The 18,254-nt window shown below is 36.8% G+C and overlaps 1 protein-coding gene across 3 annotated transcripts in view; it reads right to left on the reverse strand.

The window, feature by feature from the left end:
• GRID2 (glutamate ionotropic receptor delta type subunit 2) overlaps positions 1 to 18,254 on the reverse strand; it is a 1,392,659-nt gene that overhangs the window by 447,836 nt on the left and 926,569 nt on the right. The gene's annotated exons all lie outside the window — the stretch shown is intronic.

Here is an 18,254-nt window from a genome sequence, read left to right on the forward strand (position 1 = left end):
CTGTAGTTTGCTATGTTGACAATACATGAATGAATATGTCTAACATAGGTGACTTTGCACTTATAAATTTAGAAAGAATTAGGTAGAAAGATAAAGCTGGATATTAACCTATACCCCAGTCTTGATAGGTGTTTATTAATTTGGTAAATTATTTTAAATAATATTTTTTAAAGAATCAATAGTTTAGTAATTTGTATATAGTATTGAAAAGCGTTAATTCCATGGGGAAAGCAATGTTTTTCCCAGTGATGGAAATGTTTTTTAGGACATATGTGAGACAGTGGTAGAAGTAGAAGTTTACCTTTTGTAAAATATGAAGATAACTATCAATAAAAGAGAAATATTATAAATATTGCACATAAAAGTGGTTATGAAGTGGAATGCATATACGTGTTTGGCTAGTGTATATACATGACAGCTAAATCCGAAGCCCAACTGGTTGTTATTAATATTATTGTTAGCAGCAGTATCATAAGGCAGAATTTATAAAAGTAAAGGGATGAGTGCAACAATTCCAAGCAGAAGAATAACAAACTTGGATACTGTAAATTCAGAATAAAGATGGGAAAATTTGTAGAATATGACAGGGAAATCCATTAACATGAGTTTTCACAGTTTCTTCCGTTCCCCGCTGACTCAGCCTACACCTAGGATTCTGGCCTTTACAACCTCCAGTTAGTGAGTGGGCTAGGTAATTGAAAGGACTCATTAATATTTGTTGTTGTTGGTGTCTTGGAGTCAGCGCTATGTCAGGTAACACTTTGCTGCTATTCATAGGGTTTTCTGAAGTGGGTGGCCAGGTCCTTCTTCCTAGTCTGTCTTAGTCTGGAAGCTCCACTGAAACCCGTCCACCACAGGTGACCCTGCTGGTATTTGAAATCCTGATGGCAGAGCTTTCACCATCACAGCAACATGCAGACACCACAGTACAACAACCAACAGCTGGGTGACGTGGTTTTCTAACCAGGGTATGAACCCGGGCCATGACAGTGACAGCACAGAATCTTAAAACCTCTAGACCACCACATTAATAATAGAACGGGCCAAACGTTTTTGGAGGAAGCGAAGATGAGATTGTGCTTGTGCTGAGGAGACAACAGCCATTAATAATGGGCTTTAAGTGGGAAACACAGAGGGAGAAGAAAGAGAAAGACAGGTGAAAGCGAAAAAGAGGGAGGTGTGCAGGGAGAAAAAGAGGTAGCAACTGTGCTTCAAGTGGGACTGTGGGGTAAAATAGACATGGGAACAGAATTTTAAAGAAGTTTTTTTGAAAGTTATGGCTCAAAGAGAGAAAAGGCTCTCTACCCTTTTCTCCTCACCTCCAGGGGATAAGTGAAGATTTTAATTGCTTAAAAAAAATTTTGGATGCTACTTCTTTTAGGAAAGTTTCACTCTAAGAGAGTTACAAGTCATTTAACTAAAATAATCGATACTGAAATGTAGAAACTGTTGCAAATAAAAATGCAAGAGCCAAACAAGTAAACAGAAAAGACCTGGCTGTGGAAAAGCAGTCCTAATGGCTAATGAAAGGATGGAACAATGCTGAAAGTCCTCATTGACATTTCAGGGAAAGAGACAGTAAAACAAATGAGATGCCATTTTACAATTATATTGTCTTTTTTTTAAGCAATACCAAGAGTTGATTAGGATGAGCGAACATGGGAACTGCAGCTGTTGGGAATATTAATTGGTACAAACACTTTGGAGGGCAACTTGGCAACACTTAGTAAATTTGAATATGCTCATAAATGACTATCCGCAGCTTTCACTTATAGGGCTCTATTCTAGAGGAAATCCCCCACATACGCCTGAGAAGACATATATTGTGATGTTCACTGAAGCATTACTCGCTTCAGTAGAAAAGAGAAACAATTATTCTTCTGTAGGATCACTTGACATAAAGCTGTGATGTATGTCATTAATTCATCCAATGGAATGTTATATAACAGAGAAAAGGAATGAAACAGAGCTACATACATTAACATGTATAAGTCTCAAAAATATAATGAGGGTAAAGAAACCTTAAAAACAGAATGTCATTGCTGTGAATTCTTAAAATATAGAATATTATAGTACACATTTTTGGTAAATATAAATGGAATAAAAGTTCAAAAGGTTGCATATAAATGATTTATACCAACTTCCTCTGTGAATAAAGATGAGGAGATGGAAAGAGAGATGGACTTTTATGAATCTGCAATTTTATTTTCATTTAAGGCAAGTGTTAATATCTGTTTAATCTTGGTAGCAAATACATGAATGAGTACTATTTTACATTATTTTCTATATGTTTGAAATATTTTAGAATAAAAAAGGCTTTGATGAGAAAGGTAAGAGACAAAGAGGAAGCAAAACATATGTTTCTAATTTTTAAAAGCCTAAAGCTTAAGAATAACCTTTCAGAAATGTTCGACTAGTTCTGCTTTGTGGGAGGTCGGCACAAAGTTTGTATTGATGTTGTTGTTATTGTTGCTTGCCCCATGTCATTTTTATGCTAGATTTTGATTGCCTATCTTCAAATAAGTATGCTTATGACAATATAAAACGTGTTGTTGGATCATAAAATTAGCAAACGACAGAATACTCCACTTGTACAGTGATAACCTGATTCTTTTAATCAATTAGTGTGTAACTGAGAGCGCCTAGACAAGCGTATGGCTCATTCTTTCCACCCCACACCCAAAGTATGGAGAACTCAGAAGAAACACAAGTACCTCTCACCTCAGCATATGGCAAATCCATTTCCTGCTGTTAGAAAATTCACATTGCTGCTAAGATGCCCAAGATGTGTGATTACTGCACAAGATTTTTAAGCTATAGTTCTTGCTAATAAGGCATTCTTTAGAAATTCTGCATGGCATGGTTATAATTATTGAATTATAGAAATTACACATGTATTGTTTTTTAATGTGAATTATTTTCATCTTAGATCAAAATGATCAAAATCATTTTGCAGTTTCCAGTTAACTCAGTACATAGCTATACTAGAAAAATATAACATGACTGATTATTTATTAAAACCAGTAGCTAAAGATCAGAAATTGTTAACAGGTCAGGATTCTGGCTGAAACTACACTGTCTACTTCAAGGGCAAGGCCTTTCTTTCAATTGCTCTTCCTAGGACCCAATGTCGTTAGTGATAGGATTAGAGCTAAGGTCCTTACAAGCGCCAGAGTCTCTACCTTTAATAGGTGTTTATATGTGTTAAGGAGGGAGAACTAATGATATGTCATGATTTTATGTTATTTTATGGCCAGTTTAGTGGTCCACATAAATTGCCCTGGAGATCTAATCACATCATTTAGAGAGCAGATGCCAGAGAGGAAGTGAAACAGTTTTCCTTATAACAAGCCTGCAGTGAACCTGACATATTGTCACAGGGCTCCTCTCTAGGGAGGCCTGGCATTCGGTTTCAAAACGATTCAGACTCTCAGTGCTGCCTACAAGGGCGCTAATGATGGTGATGATTTTCATGGTGTGGGCACTTGTCGCGAGTGAACCAGACTGAGACCATTCTATATGTCATGTAGTCCTAGCACAGCTGTTGATGTTAGCAGGATTAATCACAACCAACTTGGGCTGGATTCAAAGTGACCTAGAAGAGCTACATTCTACATCCTGTTATCAATTCGCCTGGGCAAAGGCATTATGTGCTAACATGTCCTCATCGATAGAAACCATGTCCTGTGATTACCCGTTATGTGTACAGACTTCTAGCAGAGTCTGTGACTAACAACGGAGCTGCACCTAATGTTCTAGTTAATGTTGTCTGGGGATGGCACTAAAAACTGAAAAGGATATATTTTGTCATTATTATAATAGTCTCTGGATCAGTGAATAACATTTTTTTTTTGAGATCCTACTTGTATAAGACTTAACTGTTTCTGTAGGATAAAAGGAGAAATTTTATTGGCTTACATGTAAAATTTCAGATTAGGAGAAATAAAATGTAAAAGTACAAAAACACAAAAGGGATGTTTCTTTGTAACTGTATCTCATTTTTTCCCTTCATGGTAAGATTTAAGTTAAATCCAGAAGATAATGCACAATGGAAACATACTTTTCTATGCACTTAAAGTCACACATAAGGAATTGGTTTGCTTTTTCATTCTATTGGATATCCGATGTATAATCTTCACAAAGGACACGATTAGTGGGATGAGAACCATGCCCATATGGTAGGGATTAATCAACTTATGTTTTAATTCCCAGAAGGGGAGGATCAGAAAAAAGGTTTTGAATCTGACACTGTATGGTGTTATTAAAAAAACAAAACAAAACACATGGCAGGCATTTATTGTTCTGTACGGAAGAGAGACACTGAAAGGTTTGTGGCACTTTGACATTACATTAGAGCACTGTATAGGACCAGTAACTAGGAAATCTTCTAGAACTTTCTAATCAAACTGCAGTCTGCAGACTAGCAGCATCAACATCACTTGGCAGAGTTTCAAGTTCCATTCTACGCTTTCTGAATCAGAATGTGCATTTTACAAGATCTTGGAACAATTCATATGCACATTAACGTTTAAAAAGCATTACTCTAGAATAAGTTAAAGAAAATTTCAGAAGAATTTCTCGAGAGTTGTTTACCTCCTTAGAGAAACAGATGGCTGAGAGGCCTACCTGAAATTTGTGTCAGAAATTAAAAGGCTTAGAGCATCCAGATGCTAATAGTCAACAGATTATTATTATTATCATCAAATATGTGGTGACTGAGCTGCCTAATCTTCTAGGAACAAAGCATCTTTTATCAACATCAGTTTTGTTGGAGAAATTTCTATTACATTTAGTTATGACAGGAGGTGATAGCAGCACATCAAAAAGGGACTGTTTTAGGCAAAAACTTCTGAAGAGGATGCGATTACTTACCTGGGGAGAGAAAAGGCCTCCTGAAGAAGAGGCTGCTCAGTAGGAGTCCCAATCCTAGCCCGAGGTCCAAGCAAATAAGGAAACTGTAAGCCGCCTGACCAGAGAAGCAGTTCTGAAAGGATGGTGGTGTGGACAGAATCGATACCCTGGAACATATTCTTATGCCTCTTAGCTACTTTGTATCTCAGATAACATGTTGTCGAATAATGTGATATGTCACTGGAATGTCTTCGATGCATATAACATTATAATGAATTTCTTTATGAACAGCTCTCTGATAGATACTATAGGGAATAGATAAATCCCTATTTCTGCCTTAATTTTACTATCCTGAATTATAGCAGAACATATGGTATATATTCGATTCCTCTGGTTTTAAATTACAGAAACCAAACTTGAAATTTCTTAGGAAAAAGGAAGAGCAATTTATCGACTGAAAAAATACAAGAAAGGGCTTAAACAACTTATAGACGAGTTTGATAGGATGCAGCTAGGACTTAAAACCAATTAGAACCAGGAACGCGAACATTTCCAGGACTCTCTGGCTTTTAACTTGTTTTGTTTTTGGGTGAACTTTATTGCCTTTCTTTACCAAAACAAATTTTGTATCCGGGTTCAGAAACCAGACAGCTGAGCCCTCTCAAGTTTTACTTCTTTAGTTACTACCGTTGAAGTGGAGTTGACAAAACCTGCTATGATCCAAGGTTCAAAATTTCAGGCAAGACTTGGATTTTTGGTTTGAGTCAGATGCTCTTTGAGGATCAGTCAGCTGTTGCCCTGGAGCGGCCCTTGTTGGGACAGGGCTTTTACTCGGACTGAAATGAGAAGCTGCTGGCGAGTAAGAGCACGACAATTCTGCACAAACTAATAGCTTAGAAGGAAGAGTGGTTTTCTATAGAGGATGGATGGACCAGACAATATAACTTGTGTCTATTGAATATATACATAGAGTGGCTTTTAAAATAGATATCATATGTAAATTACCTTTTCAGAGAGACAGATAAATATTACCTTTGAAAAATACTGTAAACTATGGTTTTAAAGGTCATGTCTTACTTAAAGTATATGGAAAGGCAGACAATAATATTACAATGTTCAATTTCAATTTTTCTTCGATTATGCTGCAAGGGAACTATATATATTAACAAAAACTAGAGACCTTTCAAATATGTATTATTGGGAGAATGATGAAATAATTGCATGTGAATATTATAGATATTATGCAGTCATAGACAGAAAGAGTAGGTAGAATGCAAATGCTACAAAAGCACTTCCAGATATTGAATGAATGAATGAGATCTGTATGCGCTATCCAGAAAGAAAAAGATGGTATTTCATTAACTGCAAAAATCAAGTTGTATAAATAATATATATAGCATGATTCCATTTTTGTTTAAAAAATTATTTATATATAATACAAAATAATAGCAGTATGTGACACTTAATATATTTCAGGCACTGTTCTGTGCACTTTATAATTATTACCTAATTGCTAACTGAACCCTCATAACAACCCTGTGAAGTAGGGTTTAGGTGCTCCTTATGATTGTAATTATAATTATTATCCCTACTTAGAGCAGGTAATAGATGGAGCCTACCAGTCTGACTTGACTTCCTACAAGCTAATGTATTTTGCTATACTAACTCTTAAACATGTGTATGGTCATTCACCCAGCCATCTATTCTTCAAACCTTCACTGAATGGCTACTATCCCAAACACTCTTCTAGATTCTAGGGCTGCACTGACTAAAGTCCTATACTGGCTGAGCTTACATTCTGGTGGGGAATGACAGACAATACGCAAAATAAATAAGTACAATGCATACAATCTTGCATATGATCAATCCTGCCAAAAGAAAAAAAACAGAACTAGGTTAGGGGATGAGGAATGTCAAGGTCAAGACTGCTGTTTTTTCCAGGTAGACCTCACAGAGAATGTCATAGTTGACCAAAGACTTGAAATAGGTTATGGAAAGAGCCACGGGGATATCTGGGAGAAGAGTTTCCCAAGAGAGAGCACAGCCAGTGCAATTCTTTTGTGATTGCATCAACTTCCTCGGTGAGGTAGGAAGGCAGAGGGGGTCTTGCCTGGTATATTCAACGAACACAGTGTCTCTGGAGTCTTTAGGATGAGTGGTCAAGGAGGGAAAGTAGAATATAATGATAGAGAGGTAAGGAGGGAAGATGCAGGGTTGGGGGCAGGTCACAGAGGGCACTGAGGTTGTTGTGTGAATTTAGCTTTTACTTTTGACGAAACGAAGAGTTTTTGGAGAGTTTTGAGTAGAGAAGAGACATGACTTGACATACCTTTTAAAACAATTTTTCTGGCTACTTGTAGCCTGAAAAGCAGTGAGGCAGCAATGAGAATGTGCTTCCCATATATCTGACTTCAGGGAGCAAACTGACCAATGCTCCCAGCGGCATGCTCTGGAATCTGTCACCACATGTGCTAGGGCCACACATCTCACGGGCATGTCTTAGCCAATGACTCATTGTAGGGGAAAAATTCTTGGAGATTTAAGAGGAGAGAATATGAAACAGACTTCTAAGAGAGTGGCCTATGTAGAGTGAATGGCCTTCAGAGAGGTGTGTGTATGATTGGGTGTAGACAGATGTATACAAACAGGTATGTGAAAGATACAGGCCCAATCATTAACAGTGGCAATCCAGGGAGAGTGATGTTGAATAGTGGGGGAGGGCTGAGAAGGATTCTTTAGTTTGTATTTTATAAATTCTCATTTATTTGATTTTTATAATAAACTGGCATTATTTTTATAATCAATATATATTAAAACAGATGCTAAATAAAATATAACATTTTGATGAAGAAAGGAAAATATTTGCTTCAATATGTGTACGTGGCAACTAACTAAAGATATAATCAATGCAGACGAACTCTGTAATCTGAGGATGCCGAGGCATCTCTCTTGGTAACAGCCCAGGTAAAAGGATGGATAGATCTGAGGCAGAGATTGAGCCTCTGACTCTGCTCTCCTTCCTAGAGCAGTATAGATTTTCCTGCTGCTGAGTTTTATTTCAGAACTAGGAGAGTCAGGGGTTTATAAACATCTGCCTAAACAGAATCACATGAGCTACTAGAGTGCATTTTTTAGACTGGTGTTGCAAAGCCTGGTCTAAAAGGGCAGTGATATAGCCAGTATTCAGCTATTTTCCTATTCCAGCAGAATCCCACCTTGGTAAAGACTGCAGCATCTGTGTTCTGTTGGGGACCCAGATCCCAGAGAAAATCTTGCCGAGATTGTTACATCGGAGTCGTAATTAGCCACCCCATTTCTGCTAAGTTCTGTGTCCTTGAGTGAATATATAAAAGTCGTGTTTATGTCGTCTTCTCTTGAGATTCCCTAACTCTCCTGTAATTCTGCATTTGTACTGTGACTATTGCAGAGACATTTGGGGACATATTCACAAATTTTCCATTCTTTGACATTCAGTAGTAACAGGGTCATCTCTTTATTAATTTCCAAATGGTTATTTCATACTGCCTTTCTCGCTGTTGAATTAGGATCTTGATAAACTGTTATTAGTTTTCTTTCAATGATAGCATGACATCAATATATTCATAACATGACAAAGAGCATAAATCCAAAGAAGAATCTTAGACACATGATTATCAAAAGCATATCAAAAACAGAGAGACATTCTTCAAAACTAGGAAATGCCAGCATGCAACGAAGGGAACATTTTCATATTATATACGAAGGTTGTTTACTGATATAAATGCAAAATATGAAGTACATAGATACACCTTTTCTAGTTGCTATTGATGTCAGTGTCACCTCTTACCACTTTTCTCGATGAATCCATTGTATTATTCTGACACCATATTTTATTTGACTCTTCTGTAGTTTTTAAGATTCCCGACTTCTTCCTTCTTGAAATCCCTGTTGCTTCTGGCTTCAATCACCTCATACTTCCTTGGCTCTTCTCTTAAACCTCTAACTACAGCTTCCTATTCCCTTTTACGTGATTTTTCCTCCCAATTTTTAATTTATTCATTCACTCATTAGAGCAGTTAAATTTATTGAACATCTATGTGAGAGACTACACTAGGTACTGAGAGTACAGAAAGGAAGATAAAAACACATAGTTCCTATCTTTAGGGAGCATAAAGTAAATATTGATCCTCTGCAGGGTTCCATCCTGGCCACACAATCCCTGTATGATTTCATCTAGTCCAAAGAATGATTCATGAATCCATTCCTTTCAAATCTGTACATCCAGCCCAGGTTCTTTTCCTGACATATACTTATTTCCTCCTAACCCATTGACTCTGAGCAGCTTCACCTGAGTATCCTTGGTCCTTCCTTCCATCCATCCATCCATTCATTTAACATGTTTACGCGCATCATCTGCTCTTAGGCTGTAATGGAGAACGAAATGAGACAAAGACCTTGCCCTCATGATATTAGGACTAAATGTGAAGATGTAAGGAATAAAAAAAGTAAGCAAATATGCAATAGCTTGAGATTGTGATAAATGCCAAAAATAAATCATAGGTATAAGATATTAGAGAATCATTGAATGGTGGTTATTTTGGATACTGTAGTAAAGAAAAGCCCCTAAAAGATGACATTTATTTAAGACTAGTAAGAAGTACAGGAATAGGAAAATCAAAGGACTAGGGAAAGAGTGCTCCAGATGAAATAGACATTCTTTTTCACAAAACAGAAAGAAAGAATGTCAGCGCAGCTAGAATGGAATGTGCAGAGGGGGAAGTTAGATATATCACAGAGCAAATACCAAGAGAGAAGCAGGGGTCATGTCATATAAAAAGTTTGCATTTCATTCCAAATAAGATGGGAAGATGTTGGAGGTTTTAGCCCAGAGCTGACATTATCTAATTTACATTTTTAAAAGAGTACATTAATTTAAACGTACGTAATTTAAAGAACACATTTTAAAGGGACAGAGTAGAAGAGAAATTAGTTAGGCTTCTTCAGTCACTACTTGGGTTCTTTAGTCACTTATTATTGAAGCGCAAGGAAGGAGTGAGGGTGGCTCAGATGAGCAGGACAGGGGGAGAGTCTTGAAAAGTGGCTGTACTTAGGACAGAATGGACAGGACTTGCTCATGGGTTGGAAATTGGGGATCATGGAAAAAGAAGAATCAAGATAATTTCTTTTTTTTTCATGAGTAACTGGATGAATTATTGTATTGTTTACTGAGGTGAAGTGAGGAAAAAATTGATTTGAGGGTGAGTGGGGGATTAAGATTTATGTTTTGGACCTTCTATGTTTGAGATGTCTTCTAGACTTCCAGATAGGAATGTCATATAAGCAATTGGATAAATGAATCTGGAACAGAAGGGAAAAGTCTAATCTGAATATGCCAATTTGGAAGTCACCAGCAAATAGATGACATTTAAAAGACAGTATCGGGGGCTGGCCCTGTGACCGAGGGGTTAAGTTCAGGTGCTCCGCTTCAGCGGCGCAGAATTTCACTGGCTCGGATCCTGGGCATGGACATGGCACCGCTTATCAGGCCGGGCTGAGGCCTTGTCCCACATGCCACAACTAGGAGGACTCACAACTAAAATATGCAACTATGTACTGAGTGGATTTGAGGAGAAAAGGCAAAAAAAAGAAAGATTGGCAACAGTTGTTAGCTGAGATTCCAATCTTTAAAAAAAAAAGACTATCGGAAAGGACCATCCAGGAAAAGAATATAAATATGGACGAGAAGGGGCCTAAAGAGTCATTCCCAGGGAATGCCAACATTTAAAGGTTGGGAAGAAGAAGAGGAATCAGCAAAAGAGACTAAGAAGAATCGGCCCAGTAAAAGATTAAAAATGTTTTAAAAGGGCCAAAAACAACAATTCTAGACCATATTTCTATATTTAGCAAACAGACGTGACAGAAACTCCTTCCATATATCAAAAGTAAAACTACCAGATAAAATATTTTGAATACATACTTGGTCTTACAGAAACAAAGGAATTTTAAGAAATCCAGATTTGATAAGAAAAGTCACCTTCACAAGGGCAAATGAATCCTGAAGCCAGTGACTTCCTTGGGTGTATATGTCAACCTGACAGATTTAATTGCTTAGGAAAGGACACGAGAAAACACCTGGGATCAAAAGCTTGGAAAGAGCCATAAAGTTTAAAACCAAAAGTAGGTGAAGCACAAAAAAGTGCATTGCAATCTAAAGACGGGCATAGTGGATACACATGCCTGTCTCTGCCTTGGCTTTACATAGAAGGAAAACTGAGGGGGAAAAGCGACAAATAATTGGATTGGCTCTCTCAACCTTCAGTTTATCCTCTTTCCATTGCAAAGGTTGGCAAGCTAAAATCTACATTTTTAGACTGCCTTGCAGTCATTGTTTAAGAGTAAATTCACACAAAGTTGAGAATGCGGAGATGAAGCAAGACCCTCTTCCTGTGGCAAACACAACCATCACACAAGTTCCAGGAGACACAAGTATTCACAGCAGCTGGAGTCCATGTTTAAATGTCCAGGAACCAGCTTCTTGGGCAGAAGGCAGTTGTGGCAGCCACAGTGGTGGCAGCAGTAACAAAAATGTTCAGAACCTCTACGTTATAATGATGATGATATGATTTTAAAATTTAAAGTCTAGACTTGTTCCCTGATTTCTACTTCTCTGGTTCTTCCAATCATTTTTTTAAGCACCTAATTCCATTTAGTATATTATTTTCTGCTTGAAATACATGGAGCATTTCCTGTTTTCTCCACTAATGCCTGACTATTGAAACTCTCTTAGAAATTCCCATCTCTGCATCTGCACTTCTTCTGGTCTAGAGCTGACTTCACAATATCTGTGCATAAAAAAACAAACCAAAGATGTTCAAAGATTTCCAAGTTGGACCCCCTCAGGGGACTAAACAGAAGAAAATAATGTTTATATCTGGAAACCCACTTAACTTCAGACCTCAAATAAATCCACAGAAATGTCCAAAGAGCTCACAGTCAAAAATCTCTGAACTAACAAGGAAATGAGTGACTATGAGTGAGAGCCAGCCAGAACAAAAGTAAACAAAACAAAAGATTAGAGCATCAAAATGAGAAGAAATGCTAATATTGGTCCCAGCAGAGACCCATCATATAAGGAGCATATTTAGTATATCTAAAGAAAGAAATGAGAGAATTGAAGTATGACTAAAGAATAGAATACTGTCAAAATTTAACAGGCGGATTTGAAACAAAACAAAAGATAGAACTTCTGGAAATTAAAAAAAGCTGTAATTAGAAACTATAGTCTATATAACATAATACATAGAATAGAAAATTAACCAACTGCACTGTAAAACTAAATAAATTACCTAGAAAACAACAAAGAGAGATAAGAGATGAAAAATACAAAAGAAAGGTAAAGAGACATATAGGACAGAATGAGAAGTCTAACCCAGCACTAACTGGCTTTCCAGAAGAAGAGAACAGATCAGATGTTTGAAGCAATATTAAACAGGTAATGGTTGAGAAATTTTAAGAATGGATGAAAGACAGAAATCCCCAGATTCAGAAATCCTAATAAATTCCAACCAGGAAAAAAGAGTCCCACACTTAGAAATATCATGGTCAAATTTCAAAACACCAAAGACAAAGAGAAAATTTAAAAATCAACAATTAAAGCCAGAAATGGTAGAATAATATCTTCAATGTGCAGGCAGAAAATATTATTAAGTTAAGAATGCAATACAAAATTAAGGTATCTTTCAGGAACAAATAAAAAATAAATATAATTTCAGATACGAACAATTGGGAGGGCTTTCCACCACAGACCCTCACAAAGGAAGTTCTAAAGGATATACTTTAGGAAAAATGAAAATGATCCAGAAAATGCAGTAAGAAAGATTGTTTACATAAAAATATTCACTTATGGATGAATATAAACAAAACGCTGATTATATAAAATCAATGAAATTAATGTCTAATTTGTTAAGAAAAAATTAAAATAAAATTAAACCACTGTATAACGATACCTTACAGGTAACAAAGGGGTAATTGAAATTAAGATAGTTTAAGGCCCTTGTATGATTTGGGAAGAGGGTAAAGATGTTAACTATAGAACTAAGTAAAACATAAATCAGAAATTTCTAAACTAATTTCCAAAAGAATAGAAAGAATTTGTCACTTCCAAAAACCCAGTGGAGCAAAGAAATTTAGCATGAAGGAAATGAAAATCTGGAGACTGTAGTATCCCAGAGTTAATTTTAAAAAAAGGGTTTCAAAGAAAAAACTGATAGCTGTGTGAGGCAAGAAGAGATTAGGTTTAGAAGAGGTGATCCGTCCAAAAAAATAGGACCGAATCTAGACTGATGCATGAAATCAAGTGTATTTTTAACATTTGTTTTGTTCTTCCAGCAAACACATTAAATACTACATGTCCACAATTATACATATACTTTTCCCTAAAAATATTCTCCCTTCCATAATTCTTATCCCATTGAATCATCTCGTTTCCCATATTACTAGCAGCTAACTGTTTCCAAACACAGCTTGAAAGTAGGAGCCTTAGTAAAATATTTCGAGTGAATTAGTAGATATTGGGCTGTTTGTGATAATTAGGGGAATGCGTGTTAGAGTGGTTAAGTCCTACAAGTTTACTAGCTAGAAACAAGCACTTGTGGTAGACTCTGTGATGGGCAGTCCTTCCTTTAGAATAAAGGTCTTATTCTCCCAGTGGCTGGGAATTCTGTGGGATGATGGCCGTTAGCAGACATCCTTCACTGTGGATTGCCTCAGTGAAAGAAAACTGCTTCTTTCCAGGGGAGATTGCATTCATGTATGGATCACAGCAGGGGTAAAAGGCCCCACCAGCTACCCCAAGTTGGGACAACACGAAAGGGTGATGTCCTCAGTGGGTCGCTTCGTGGCTCCACTCCTCCTTCTGCAAAATCATATTTCCTTCCAACAGTTGGTGTAGATCGAAAGGGAACTCTCTAAAAAACATTCTGCATGTTAATATGTGTCTCAGAGTCTGCCTCCAAGGAAATCTAACCTGGGACACTATTAAAATTTTAAAGATATATGCTATTAAACAGTTTGCATGAGATTAAAGATGATATCAATGAAATCTTCTAGCATAAATTTCCATTACTTTAGGAATAATGTTTCATCCATTTCACTGCTTTACTTTATAATATTCCCTCTCTATCATTTTCTTGCCATAAAAAGAGAAAAATATTACAATTTAGGTGGGCTTAACTTACCTCTTCCCTTTAACACTAGGAAGGAAGGAAGGAAGAGAGGGCATGACAGGGAAGAATTATAAACTATTGCATAGCTCTACATAGTTTTTAGATTTTCATGAATTTCAAAATCCTCACACGAAATTAAAAAAATTACAGGTGTTGTAACATACCTCAGAGTTTCTGATTCAGTTATTCTGAAGTCCAATTTTTTAAAAAGTCCACATGGATTAAAAATCTCCAAAAGATTTAAGAATCATTTATCAACACAGCATTTTAGATCTTCAACTTACCAATCTCAGCTCTCTGACCTTACATCTTATGATCTTCTACATAACATTATCTGTCTTCTTATATCCCATTACTAACAGCTCTTTTCTCTTGCCAGTAGTCCTCAATGCCATGATCACCTTTCGGCCCCTTATCCTCCTCTTATTTCATGTTCCTTATTCCAACTGTCTTTTTCTAACACTTGGTTCTAGACTTAGTATTCTCTAAGAGCATTTCTTTCACTTTTTTTTCATACAAATCTCTTCGTTTCTTGAGATGCTTGTAGCATCAAAATTCATCTAATGTACTTGCTTGTAGGCAGTCACAGTAGTTTGTTAGTTTTTTTTTGTGGAAGCTTAGCCCTGAGCTAACTGCTGCCAATCCTCCTCTTTTTGCTGAGGAAGACTGGCCCTGAGCTAACATCCGTGCCCATCTTACTTTATATGTGGGACACCTACCACAGCATGGCGTGCCAAGCGGTGCCATGTCCGCACCAGGGATCCAAGCTGGTGAACCCAGGCCACTGAAGTGGAATGAGTGCACTTAACCACTGCATCACCAGGCCAGCCCCTCATAGTAGTTTCTATTGCTGTGTAACAAATTACCATATAATTAGCAGCTTAAAACAATGACTATTTATGATCTCACAGTTCTGTGGGTCAGAAGTCTGGGCAGTCTCGACTACTTTCTCTGCTTAGGGTCTCATAAAGCTGAAATCAAGCTATTGGGGCAGGCTGGATTATTATCTGGGGTTCTACGAAATAATCCATTTCTACCTTCCCTCAGATGATTGACAGAATTCTGGTACCTGCAGTTGTAAGCCCGAAGTCAGGCTTTCCTTGATGATTCTCAGCCAGGGTTGGGCTGGCTCTCCTAGAGGTTGTTCTCAGGTCTTTTCTATGGCAACACGTGTCTTTCTTGCATGGAATCCCTCTCATGCTTCCAGTCCCTCTGACTTCCTCTTCTGCTACCAGTCAGAGGGTCAAGCCCGCCTGGACGATCTTCTTATCTTATGGTCATCTGATTAGTACTTTAATTGCATCTGCAAAAGGCCTTTTTGCTATGAAATGTAATGTGTTCCTGGGAATAAAACCAGGGGTGAATGTCATGGGGGCTATCTTAGAATTCTCCCTACTACAGCACTTCTTAAAATTTCTTTTAATATTGCAAATGTGTCCATTTGAGTTCCCGAGCTAAATCAAGAAATCATTGACAAGGAACAGTGGTCTCTTCTTCTTTTCTATGACATAAAATACTGTAGTAGTTTTTAACACGTCCACATGCAAATTCTTATCTACTGATTTACATATTAATTTATTTAAAAATATATTGAATGCCTCTGTGTTTAGGGTCAATAACATCTGTGCTGAATATGTGAATACTTGCTTTATTTATTTATTTCTTTTTGAGTACCTAGCATTCATTCCTTCTGCCTGAAAGCAGCCATGTTCTTTTGGGGGGAATTCTAGCGGTGTACTGGCGTCAGCTCATTCCAGCTGTTAACATCTCTTCCCAAATCTGCATTCTATTATACTGTTGGCTTCAAATTATTGCTTAGAGGTGGAATAGTTACACCATGGAAATCTGTAAATGCTAAAAAACAGGATTTTTTTTTTTTCTGGACAGCCAGTTGTTAAACATTTATCAGCACACCACTGCAAATGACTTTTACCTCGTCTTTTACATCTTACTTGTTGGAAGAGTAAATCCAGGTGGGTGCCTCTGGATATTTCACTCCCTCATGCCATGAACCTAGCCAACCCTTGCCCTCAGCAGCTCTGACACCAGCAGAAAGACAACCTATGGCATAAACCTGGTCAACTGGGTGCTTCTCTAAGCCTTGGAATCTTAAGTGAGAAACACAAGGGTAGAAGGAATGGTTGAAACATTCTATAGGTACACTTTAAATGGATGAATTGTATGCTATGTGAGTTATATCTCAGTAAAGCTGCTAAACAAAGATTCTACGTGATCATTCCTGTCATACCTGCTTCCAACCCTTCAAGAGCAATTTTGCTCCTTTCTGTCTTCAGGTTTAATCCTTGAGATTCTCGTTAATGATTCCAGCACACATTTATCAAATTACTTTTTCCTTAAAGTAGCCAAAGTCTTTTTCTTTTGGCTTGACAGTTAGAAAATATAACATATACACAGTTATGCACTGTGTAACAACGTTTCAATCAACAATGAACCGCATACACGAGCATGGTCCCATAACATTTGTACCATATAGCCTAGGTGTATAGTAGGCTACACCATCTCAATTTGCGTAAGTACAGTCTACGTTTGCTCAGTGACGACATCACCTAATGATGCATTTCTCAGAACGCATTCCTGTTGTTAAGTGATACATGACTTTAATATTAATTTTAAGTCTATATTATAACAATGTGAAAAGTTTGCTTATTTGGAAGTGACCTATTTTCTATACAATCTAACATTAATTCAGCATATATCTGATTATCTATAGTTCTTCCGATAATTCATTTTTTCAAGGTTCTGCTCATCATTATTATTTTTTTTCTAGATCACCAGGTATTTCAACATAATACTAGCTGAATTCTCTGAAAGTTTATTCCTGATGGTGTCATAGCATACTCACTCCCTTGCTAAAAACAAGTCACACACTTTTATCATTTGGCTCACTAGAGTTGTCAGGAAGTTTACAAGCTTCAGAAAAAATAAGCACATAGTATATGAAATACCATGAAATTATATATCAGATTTTTTCCATTAAACTTGATGTTTCCCAGACTCCGATTAGATGTTCTTTGCCAACTGCTCTAAGAGAGTAGTAACAGCTTGAGAAATGATGTAGAGAATAATTCATTTTTAAAAAGAAAGATAAAATTGATCTAGTGCTGAGAATTTAGAGTTTTGAATTCCCATTCTTCCAATAGTCTAAATATATATTTATTTAGTAAGAAGAAATTGTGCATGTGACATCAATGTGGGAAACAGATATGTAACTTCTACTCACTACTTAAGGAGAGAGAATAAGAAAGTGATTGTCTCTCTAACAATAGATGTCACCAGTGGGTGTACTCCCTATATGAAGAGATGACTCACAGAAAGCATAATTCTGCTCACTCACAAAGAAAACAAAATGGAACGCAGTACTAAATGTGTAGAAATTCATATGCTCTGACTGAGGTGATTTAAAAATGGCAATAGGAAATGAAACACAGCATTGCAGTCTGGGGATAAATTCCTGAGAGAAATTCTACTTAATGCACAGATCAATTTTTCCAAATTTCAGTATTATTAGAATTGGGGCAGACAATCCAAACTGTATATGGCACAAAACCATGATGTTCTCTCCTGCAAGCTGTCCCTTGTCTATTTGTTTGTTTTTTAAACAGCTGTTGACTTGTTCTGTCTCATCAATTCTGGTAGTTCAGGATGAATTCTCACCATTATCAGTAGCAGAACATGATGGTACAATAAGCCAAAATGATTAAATGCATTGTTAGAAAAAAACATGAGGCAAATAGAGGAGAATCTCTATGCATATAAAAGCTAGTCCCTTACGAACAGCATATTTAGAAACTGTCTGCAGGTAATTACATTCAGGTAACCCGATCTGAAAATGCCAAGTTCACACAATGGTTCATTTAATTCCATCTGGTGTACAATAATACATTCCTTAATGGATGCATTGATTTAAGAGAAAAAAGTCACCTCAGATATCAAAAACTCACATTCCCTTGGTAATTATAAAATACTACATCAGGAATTAGAATCTCAAAAATGATCCTGCAATGCTTAATCTATAAAAAAGGAAATTAAGGCAATGAGCCTTCTCACTACCTGAATTCCTTCTTAGTTATGAGCTATTTTCTGAAGAAGGAACATATAGGCTAATGTGAAGAACTGGGTCAGGACTTCCGATATGTGGAGGAAACAAATTAACTGATTTAGAACATATATAAGACATTG

This window comes from Equus asinus, chromosome 3 (genome assembly GCF_041296235.1).
Source record: "Equus asinus isolate D_3611 breed Donkey chromosome 3, EquAss-T2T_v2, whole genome shotgun sequence".
Classification (NCBI taxonomy): Eukaryota; Metazoa; Chordata; class Mammalia; order Perissodactyla; family Equidae; genus Equus; species Equus asinus.